General features: G+C 40.9%; 1 pseudogene; it reads left to right on the top strand.

The window, feature by feature from the left end:
• The window catches only part of LOC116692284 (uncharacterized), a 12,940-nt pseudogene extending 9,768 nt beyond the window's left edge, over nucleotides 1–3,172 (top strand).
• Nucleotides 3,173–5,149: the final 1,977 nt, after the last annotated feature.

Below are 5,149 nucleotides of genomic sequence, written 5' to 3'. Positions count from 1 at the left end.
TCTTCTTCTTCTTCTTCTTCTTCTCACTTTCCATCAACTCAGGTTTTTTGCAGCTCTCTTAGGAGATCTTTGCCTTGCCCTTGCTCTTTCTCCCCACTCGTTTCTAATTTCCCCCTTTCTGAGCACACCCATCCCTGCTGCACCCCACTCTCTTTTTTCTTTTTCCATATCTGCTCTATTCTACCCTTGCAACACATGACAGACTGTGTAATTAATGAGCATCATAAACCTCTCTTTCTATTAGCTACCCATTAGTAAACCTGGCAAGCCTGTCATTTTGGACAAAAACACACAGCTCCTTCATTTGATCCCCACATCAAAGGGGGAACCCCACTGTTTTCGGCTGAATACACTAATTGTGTCCTCGTTCTGGATGGGGCTACACCCCCACCGCTTCAAAAAAGCAGCCAGTGCTGAGTGCAGATAGTAAAGAGAAGAACAGAAGCAGAAAGTATTGATTATACAGGCCTAAATGTGGAGAGTTTTGGACATTGGAAGAATTAACAGTCATTTAGTAGCACTCCTGAGAGTCTGCACAAATATGTGTGTTGTTTACCGCACATCACACATTTCTGCAAAAACAAATGACTTTGGGCTGAAGGCCCTGTAACAAGTTACAAGAGGCCCTGTTTTATATGCTGCTGTTGAGATTAAAAGGAATTTTTAAGTGACAGTAAGGATTCTCGTATTTTACACTACAGCACGTAAAATATGGGATCAGCAATCTTATTTCTGCAATCTTATGAAGATAAATCTCACTGGGAAGTTTTTTTTAAACTCTGGTGTTCTCACTACCTTCACTGTAGTTTTGTGCAGTTTAGAGATTGCTTTGCTAATATGACACAACAAATTCAGAGGTGTTTTTATAAGGTGTACTTTTAACGGAATTGCATTCAGGAGTTTTTGCTTGATAATTATGTGTAGGCCTACACTTTTATTGAAACTGCCGTATTTTAGAAATACCCAACCCCTAATTTTGAATACTTTAAAAATACACTGCCATATAAAACGACTGTTAATGGTCTTGTAGGGCATCAATTACTCTCAATGGAAGGAGCTGCTGCTACTGCTGAATTTTACTCCACTTAGAAACTAAGGAAGTGTTCATGTAAAATAGGCTTACTGCTGTCAAAACCTAAAATAAACTATTGTCCAGGAATACTGTGAATCCAGGTCATTCTCATTGCTTCCAGTATGCCGAATGGCAAACGCATGCCAGACTGTCTTTCCCTGCCTTCCAGACCCTTTGCCCGACACATCACACGCTGGGTCACCACAATGGGCTGAGTCACCACCGCTGCAGGAATCAACACTGTACTTCAGTCACGATTGTCTTCTGCGCTTTATAACATCTATGCCCTTTTGTTCCTCAAGATAAAGGCAACAGTCACATGTTTGAGCTTTATGTGCCCAGCAGCTGCTCTTCTCTCCCGCTATATGCTTCACATCCCCCTCTTCACCATCAGACATCATTCCCTCCGGAGGGCTCTCCAGGCATCAGGCCCCCTTACATTGTTACAAGGCCACAGACAAACCATTAGATCCCCCTGAATCTGGCCATCTGAATGCCCCCCATTATGCCAGTTTCCAGGGAGAATGCCGAGTTTTATGGTGGAATGAGCAAGAGTTGGCCACCAAGGTAGGAGCTCCCCCAGGTCATTAAATACCTACATCAATCAGGCAGGTGTCTAAAGAATTTAGCTTTTGTTCTGTGGAGCTTTTCCACCATAAATAAAAGATTTCCACTGGGTTTGACAAATGCCTTAAGAAGCGACAAATATTTACTTCATTTATTGTCTGATTTGATGAGGTGTCAGGCTAAAAATTTGCATCCCACGGTAATGAGGATTGATTGGAGGTGCGGGGGTTCACTTTCATGAGATGGAACTCTAGCTTTAAATCCCTGCCACCTCCTCTCTCGCAAGCATCAAAGGCGAAGCTTGGAAATAGGGCCTGCAAAGCCATCTCTCCGTTGGCCTCTTCAAAGCACAGGAAGTGTGTCAGAGGGACAGCCCTTCTTTCCCAGCAATTTCAGGCAAGTTGCTATAATAACAAGCTCATCTGTGTGTCTGTGGCAGATTAGTTCAAAGGGGAGCCTGATTCCTCTCGGTACAACATGCGATGATAGAGTCAGGATGCAGAAACCACTGTTTAGTAGAAATGCTACTGGAGGGCTGCATTAGAGACGTGAATCTAGTGTACAGTCACATCCCTAAAGATATGAAAATCCTACCCTGAAAATTGGTGGCCAGATTACATTTTTGATCTTGACTTCCCCAGAAATCATGCCAACTCAGTTACATTTGCATATGTCACCTTTAGCTATTAGCTGCTTACACAGTATGTGCAGAAATGTACAGGACTTCCTGTGTAGGTAGATTACTGTAAACTCTATCAAGGCTTTAGCTCGATTTATAGTTAGTGTGTTACAGTGTTGCATAGCTTATGGCATGTAATGGGTTCCTTGTCAATGCTGTAGCCTCCACCATAACTGGGGTGTGTCTCCCCAAAAACGTAATCTTGTAATAACAAGACCAAGCTGGTTCTCCTTCCAGGGAAGGGCTCTCCCACCCATGACCTTACTATCACCATCCACAACTCTGTCCAACAAGCCGTACGTGTATACATGCTGCACAACATCGGAAGGATATGTCCCCTTCTAACCAAGATGGTGGCTCACGTTCTGGTTCAGGCTCTTGTCATCTCATGTCTAGACTGCTGCAACTCCCTCCGGGCTGGTCTGCCGGCAAGCCCCATCCAACATCTGAAGCTCAACCAGAGTGCAACAGCTCAACTGATCTACCCACGTTCTCTCACACTGCACCGCTTGTCGGCTCCCTTCACTGATTACACGTTGATGCCCAAATCCGCTTCAAGATCCTAGTACTTGCGTACCGTGCTGCAAATAGATCAGGCCCAGCTTACATCCAGGATATGGTTAAACCTTACACCCCAGCTCGTCCTCTGCGCTCTGCATTGACCAATCTGCTTGCTGCTCCCTCACTGCCAGGGGACACAGAATCACTCAACAAAATCCTGACTGGTTTGCTTTCCTGGCTCCTTAATGGTGGAATGAGATCCCCATTGACATCAGGACAGCTGCAAGTCTACACATCTTCTGCCGCAGGCTAAAAACACATCTCTTTCGACTGCACCTTGGCTAAGAAGATGATGGTTATATAAAAAAAGAAATTGCACTTAGATGTGGCACTTTGTAGTTTGGCTTATTTGAAGATAATCTACTTCTATGTGATTATTGCTGTTCTGAGTTCCCTTCATAGTTGAATGCACTTTTTATAAGTTGCTTTTACATTTGCTAATGAAATGTAATGTACATGTTGGATCTATGGTGGCTATGGAGACAGTGTGGGAACTGCAAGAACTTGTGTGTTCTCAAACAACTGTCTGATACAGATAGAGATTGCTAATACCAAGTGAGCCACTACACAAGGGGTGCAACACATTGATTTATATGGAAGATGAACTGATGTTCATGTGATGCAAATGAGAAAATTGCTTAAGGTGCATGTGGTAAAGATTCCAGTAGATGTGGTAGCCATCTACTATTTTGACAATGAAGCAGCTCTTCAACAAGTCAATTTGCAAGTCAAATAATTATATCCTAAAATTGAACAAAGCCTCCCCTAAGATTTTAATCTGCTGTTTTTAGACGTAAAAGGAAAAACACACCATGACACAGAAATGACAAGAGAACAGTTTTGATCTAAAATTAAACATCCAGCACTTGAAAAACACTGCATGGTTTTTGCAACTTGATTGATAACACAAAAACACTATCAACCTGCACCATACAGCCCTCAGAAAACATTTTTGATGAAAATGTGTTGCTTTCTCCCTTAATTGTATTTAAAGGTGCCCTGCTACCCTTATTTCACTACTTTGTGGTAATGTCTGAAGTTCTACCATAAACTCTGTAACATTTTTATGGAAAAAATACCTTGGTTATCTTGTTTCAAGCCATTCTAGTGTGGTATAGAAACCCTGCAGGAAGACTCAGCTTGATTTGTGCCAGTTCTCATTAATATTCAACAAGCTAAGTTGTTTGACTATGATTGGCTAACAGCTAGCCAATGAGAGTCTGGCTATTAGCATCCTTTACCCAGAACAACTGGGCGAGCTCATGAATAGTAATGAGCTCAGGCAACATGACCTCAGACTGACCACTTATTTCTTTCCAGTGTCTAGAACTGACAGAGAATGTAGCAGTTCATTTTCACATTCACAACATAACACAAACACATATGGACCTAACATATTTCAAAAAATGCAAGTATTTATGGTTTTGTATGGTAGGGCACCTTTAAGTGTACAATTATCGTTGATGGACTAATTTCATGCACTGTAATGTGAAACAGTGAGTGACACATGACACTTTAAAAAAAAAACTAACAAAAAAGCTAAATTATTTGTGGTCCATATATACTATTTTCATATTTAACACTACTGTGGAATTAAGATTATTTGTAATTGATCAAGGAAACACATTATGAATCTGCAAAATTGGTCTTCCTTTTACAGCCAATGAATCAGAGAAAAAATAAAACATTCTAATAAAAGATCAATTTTTGGCATCAGTCAAATCATCAGTTCTGTTCCATTGAGGAAAACTGTTTACATCTTACTGGTGAGTTTACTGCTTGCAGTATGTGGTGAGGTGTAGGCTAAGTGTGTATCCTCATCGTTCAGCTATTGAAATTATGGGTATTTTGACGCGTCACCTGCGCTTTGCTTTGAAGAGACAGTTTAGCGAGCTGCGTCAAGCCAACAAGAAAAAGTCAACTAACACCAGAAGTTGATTTTCATAATAAAAATACGAAATTGACACGAAATGGGCAGCTGTAGGGTTGTTTCTAAGCATTTAGTTCAGGTTTCCAATAGGCTGTATGAGAAAATTTCAACAACAAAAAAAGGCACTGTGAACAACGTTTATTCTAATTTCATTTAGGCTATACACTTAAAGAGTTATCAAAGCTAACGTCGTATTAAATGCTATTAAGTATTATTTTATTTAGTATTTTAAAACCCAGCAGTAGTTGGCCACATCTAATCCATATTTTCGTTTTGCTAATCATTATTGTGTGAAGCCAGTGTCTAATCAATTACAGAAAGTCTTTTATTCTGAAAGCGT

Source organism: Etheostoma spectabile, chromosome 1, assembly GCF_008692095.1.
Source record: "Etheostoma spectabile isolate EspeVRDwgs_2016 chromosome 1, UIUC_Espe_1.0, whole genome shotgun sequence".
Lineage (NCBI taxonomy): Eukaryota > Metazoa > Chordata > Actinopteri > Perciformes > Percidae > Etheostoma > Etheostoma spectabile.
Note: the sequence above shows the minus strand (reverse complement) of the source record. Positions and strands in the feature narration are given on the sequence as shown.